The sequence below is a fragment of the Oncorhynchus mykiss genome, chromosome 15 (genome assembly GCF_013265735.2).
Source record: "Oncorhynchus mykiss isolate Arlee chromosome 15, USDA_OmykA_1.1, whole genome shotgun sequence".
In the NCBI taxonomy this organism is placed as follows: Eukaryota; Metazoa; Chordata; class Actinopteri; order Salmoniformes; family Salmonidae; genus Oncorhynchus; species Oncorhynchus mykiss.
This window is the reverse complement of record NC_048579.1, coordinates 69,643,845-69,649,844: the sequence shown is the minus strand read 5'-3', so window position 1 is coordinate 69,649,844 and position 6,000 is coordinate 69,643,845.

The following is a 6,000-nucleotide window of genomic DNA, read 5'->3' as shown; positions in this document are numbered from 1 at the left end:
CACATGAATAAGTCATCAAACAGGGAGGTCGGGGTTCAGGAGGACTGCATCCCAGCAGGTAAAACGAGTTGCAGTGACATCTTTTATGATGTCATGGTCAGGTTGTGTACTGGTTGTATTTCTTCTGTATTGTAAGAAAGGTTTTGTTACATTTTGAAAATATACAAATATAAATCTATTTCTGGAGAGCTTGTATTTCATGGTCTAATTGAATTGGACTTTCAGGTGAATGTGGCTGATCGGTTAGGGGCCAGCGGGGATGGACATACTTGGCTGCACAACACTTTAATGAAAACCTGTCTCTGTCAGAAGGGTTACAGAAGTGTTTGGTGAGAGGGAAGCAGAGGGGGAAGAAGAATAGTGGGGCAGGCAAACACGGGGCAGGCAAAGGTTCGTGATCAGGTCAGAGTCAGGCAGGTACAGGACGGCAGGCAGAATGGTCAGAACCGGGAAAAACTAGGAAACAGAACAAAAGAAACAGGAAGGCGAGAATGAACGCTGGTAAGACCTGACAAGACAAGATGAACTGGCAACAGAGAACACAGGTATAAATACACAGGGGATAATAGGAAGATGGGCGACACCTGGAGGGGGGTGGAGACACGCACAAAGACAGTGAAACAGATCAGGGTGTGACAGGCACATCTATTTTTAAGGGCTGTCAAGACAGAGGTGGAAGAGTTTATGTCCTGTTCTCACTGTGATCAGGCTGTTAGGGAGGACTGTCTTTCTGTCTCTCTGTGTCTGTCTCTCTGTATCTCTCTCTCTGTCTCTGTCTCTCTTTCTTTCTCTCTGTCGGCCTTTCTCTGTCTGTCTGTCTTTCTGTGTGTGTCTGTGTCTCTGTCTGTCTCTATCTCAAAGCCCAGATGAGTTCCTATGGGAATCTCACTGCTCCAGCTCTCCAGATGTTACTTGATTATTTGGGGGGAGGAGATGAGAGGGGTCCATGTTTAGGCTTAAATCTCTCTGTAACAGGGACATGGTTTGTCCGCCTCTCTGACCCATCTAGATCTGCATGTCACTGTTTTGCCTCCCAAAAACATGTTCACTGGGCATTATGTAATGAGGGTTTACATCATGTGCTACAGCCTAGTTAAGAATCTATCAAGTCTCTTGTGTAAGCTGGGAAGGCCAGGCAGACAGGCTCTCTGATGCCAGCTTCCTCTGCTCCCTCTCTACCTCTTTCTCTCTCACACTCCTCTCCTCTTTCAAACCTCCCTCTATTCTTCCTCTCCTTTAGAGCGTGTGTGTGCATACACAGGATACTCGAAGGTCACGACCCATTATGCCAGCACAGCATTCTCTCCCCTAGGCAGCCAGCCACCATGTGCCCCCTGAGTATCTGTGTTGAGGATTGTGTGTATGGGTGTTGAGGAGTGTGTGCATCAGCTCTCAGATGTGATGATTCCAGACCAGTAGTGTTCTGTCCTGTCCTGATACAGCGTCATTACTTGGTCCTCTGTCCTGAAGATGTGTGGTTCAGCTGGTAGAGAATGGCACTAGCAACGCTAGAATATTTGGTTTCATATCTACTTCCCCAGAGTCAAATGAACTAATGGATACCATTTGTTATGTCTCTGTGTGCAGTTTGAAGGAAGTTGCTCACTAACGTTAGCCTTCTAGCAGATACCATAGACTTCCAGTCATTGAGCTAACACTAGTTGGCATTGGCTGATGAAACTACCTCCGACTTCTTTCACACTGGATGCAGAGACATAAAAATAGTATCCATGAGTTCATTTGACTCTGGGGAAGCAGATAAAAGGCTTCATTGCCAAAATCCCCAAGTATCCCTTTAAGATGTACTTTAATTTCTATATTGATTTCATATAAAAACAATTACTCAAATATTATAGTATTTATTGTTTGGAAGGGACATAGAACACAGACACAGAAAACAACAGAACAACAAGTCATTCAACTCATACTGTGTGCATGGTTTCGCTAGTGTGTCTGCCTGACAGAGTGCCCTTCTGACAGCAAGATGAGTCTCCAATTCACAGATGTCTTTGTACTGCTGTGATAGACAACAGAGCATGCCCTAAATCCTCTGTGTCGGGAGACAAGTGGATTAAGTTCATCACTGACTGTCAGCAAAGCCATTCAGAGGAGGCAAATTAGCATTGAAAAGTCAACGCGTGCCGCACTTAACATTGGCGTGTTGCTACGTGCGACATAGGGCCAACAGGTCCAAAGTAGTGCACTATATAGGGAATAAGGGGACATTTGGAACACATCCTTTAGCTGGTTAAAGATGGTATTGTTCAATGTAACAGTGGTTTGTGGTGTTGGTGTTTCCCCAGATATGACTCCATTTCCTTACAGAGTGGCTTTGGCCAATCGGAAGAAGTCCAAGGCATCTGCGTTAAGAAACAAAGTGTCTGGAATAAGTTGTGTATTAACTTTTCGTGAGCCTTTATATAATAATCTGAAAGGGGAGGAAAATGGAGAGGAAGAGCCTTTGTGTGATCCTGTGCCAAGTGATAATTAAAAATACATCACACTAATATCAAGCCAATTGTCTCTTTTCTTCACTGCTCAAAAAGAGCATTCCCACAGATATACAGTATGCACACAGCAGTGGTGGCTGGTGGGAGGAGCTATAGGAGGATAGGCTCATTATAATGTCTGGAATGAATAAATGTAACAGTCAAACATGTTAGTTTCCATATGTTTGATGTGTTTGATACCGTTCCATTATTCCATTCCAGCCAATACAATGAGCCCGTCTTCCTATAGCTCCTCCCACCAGCCTCCTCTGGCATACAGCCATTCCCGAACTATCTCTCCTTTAGTGTCTCTCACACTGTAGAGCTGGTGCTATCACCCTCGAGCTAATAATGACAGTGGTGATTAAACAAACTCGGATGCCTATTCGCCCGCCTTCCTGGGCCCCCTGCTGTACCAGCTCGTCCAGCAAAGGCACGTGTCATCATCCCCCTGGTCATGGGCCACAGGTTGGGCAGGAGAAAGAGAAGTGTGGGAGCTCCCACGAAGTGTTAAACAGAGACAGCGACTGGCATGAGTCATGACAATTACATCTTCTGGCTGTCTATAGATGAAGGATCTTAATTTAATCGCTCTGTTGCAAGATAGATTTCCTGCAATGCAAGACATTTTTAACTTGTAGTGTATTTGAAGTTTAAAAAGACTCTTGAAGTTTGATTTTCCCTTATGAAAAATGAATCAACCCCTACAAAAATGTCCATTAATTACAATCCACATAATTCACATTTCCAGTTGCTGCAGGATTATTTTCCTGCTGTAACAAACTGGCTCAAATTAAGACCCTGCATCAGTATATGTTATCTCCTCTAACAGCGGAGAGAGGAAGCATTCCAGTCAGGGTTTTGAAGTCTATGTGATAGGCTAGATTATAGCCTGGTTGTCTGTAGTGTGGAGGCTTAAGAAAGGATTCTCTCTCCTTTAGTGTTACAAAAAATAGCCTGTCAACCAAAAATACAATATTCATTCAAGTGCTCTGGTGTGGCCCCTTGCCAGCCCTCAATGAGATGATGTGCTCTAAAGTCACAGTCATGTTCCCTCACCAATGACGATAGCTACATTATCTTTCTAATAGAGTCAATTAAACGGTTGTTATTGGGTAAATATTGATTATGCCAACTCTGCAGTCTGGACCAGTGTTCCTAGGGTTCAAGTGGTTTTCTCTCTCTCTCTCTTTCTCTGTTGTATAATAAAGCAAGGTGATGAAGGCCTTTACCTGTTCGATATTGTCTTGAACAGCTGGCACCCAAACAGACCATATCTGTCCCAATGCACTCTCCCCGGGTCCCAAGAAAGTGGATGTTTACAGTTTTCAGGGATACAGTATTTTCAACCTAACTTTATTTTCCCCTGAAAGAAATGGAAGTGTGGACTCCGCTCAGGGGTCTTTTTATGCCTGCTACGTTAGGTTATTTACCTCGGTTGTTATTAAAGACAGGCGTAAAAAGACATCTGAGCGGAGTTCCCACATCCGGTTTTCAGCGGGAAAGGAAGCTTGGTTGAATTAGCTGTATCCCTGAAAATCCCATTGGCTGCTTTCTGTCGAGACATTCTTTTAAATGTACACCTTGTTGCCAGGAAGTCGGCATCTGTCTGAACTGTTAATGCAGGTCATTAAACTTTAGAAACAACTTTTGGCCATGACTCTGATCAGAAGTAGTGCACTATGTAGGGTACATACTGCCATTTAGGGCACAGCCTGTGACTGAGTCAGATGCCTTCAATTGGTCTGAAACACCACGATCCCATTTGTATATGGTTGTGTGGTTAAATAATCAATTGACGGTGCGGTGGTGTGAGAGGTAGAGCCTGGGTATAGCAATTTGCCATCTGATGAGCACTCATGTATTCTTATGCCTCTCTGCCCGACTGGCTGCCTGGTTCTCCAGTCAGAAGGCATTTCTCCTAATGGTGCTTCAACATGCTCTTCATAATGGTTAATTAGTTGTGAGTCACAATCACTGCAGCTCCCAGTTTATCTGCTCCCTTTATCCCTCCTGATCAGGAGAAAGAGGAAGCCTATGGGAGGAGAGAAAAGGTTGGAGAACAGCTTTATAGTTGATGAGATGGATGGGTAGGTTTTTGCATCTGTTCTTTAAAATACAAAATGTAACCTAGTTTCTATTGTAGCTGTGCAGCCAGTTCATATGAAATAGTCTGATACGACTCTGAGCATAGTGTGATAATGTGGCAGTGGATGGCTAAGTGCAACACTGCTACCTTCCTAAGACCAAGTCATTTAGTCATGGATCCAGAAATGCCTAGGCTTTTTTGGGGCCAGTGGTATTAACAGTGCTTCTTGAGTATGTTGTGTTACGGTGCAAAGGGTTGTCAGGTTGGAATTTCCACTCTGTCACAACTACAGGGGGGATGTTAGAAGGTCGGAGTGTTGGAAGATTGGAATGGAAGGTTGGAATGGATCTGACGGGAAGGTTGGGATGTTGGCAGGTTAGAATGTTGAAATGGAAGGTTTGAGTGGAACTGAAGGTTGGAATGAAACTGACTGGAAGGTTGGAATGGAACTGACCGGAAGGTTTGAATGTTGGGATGTTGGAAGGTTGGAATGGAAGGTTTGAATGGAACTAACAGCTGGAAGGTGCTGTATATTGGTACCATTAGACTTCCAGGTGAGTGGATTTTAGGAAACATACTGTACAAGGGAAATCGTCTCCCCTCTCGAAAATGAAGAGAGCTCTCAACCGTTAAATGTGGTGGATCTTGTCATGCGTTCACTTCTATGTTTCCAGGTATGTGCTTTTCCACAGCATTTGTGTGTGCAACCAACAATGACCAGAATCGTCCATGGGGGTACGTGCTCATTGGCGGGTCAGAGGTTATGTCATGGGTCCTCCCATTTAGGTGAATACTCGTTTTCTATAAAATGTTGCAGATTGTAATTTTCCATCTTGTGATTGGTTGAGTTCAGGCAATAAATGTTATAAGTTTAGACAAGTAATTACAGTTGGGTAAGGTTATATGAGTTGGATTAAGTTTGGGTAAGAAATGTTACAGGTTAAAATTAGAAACCAGGTTAAGGGTTGGAGTAAGATTAGAAAACAAATTAAACCACACCGGGATTCGAACTAGCAATATTGTGTATGGGAATCCCACTGTAAACTCCACCCACTGACGCTTGAACTTTCATCCACTCAGCTAAAATGTGGAAGTCAAAATACTTGGAATAAAACCTCAATTTTATCATAGTTCCGTAAGTACGACTGAAAATCACGTCACCACTGAAGCAGTCGTATTTGAGTGTCTTGGCGTTATCCTTTTGCGATACATAATTGGCTTCAAAACTTACCTCGCTTATCTCTTCCCTTTTTCAAGTCCCTTTGTTAATAATGCATAGTCGCAGTGAAACGGAAATGTTCGACTTGAATGCATTTGCACTAACTACCCTGTGTATTTCCCTCTCCCTCTCATCCAGGTCAGTGTCACTGTGTTGGGAACAAAGCGGGCCTAGGAATACACTTCTAACTTGATAGGTAGTGT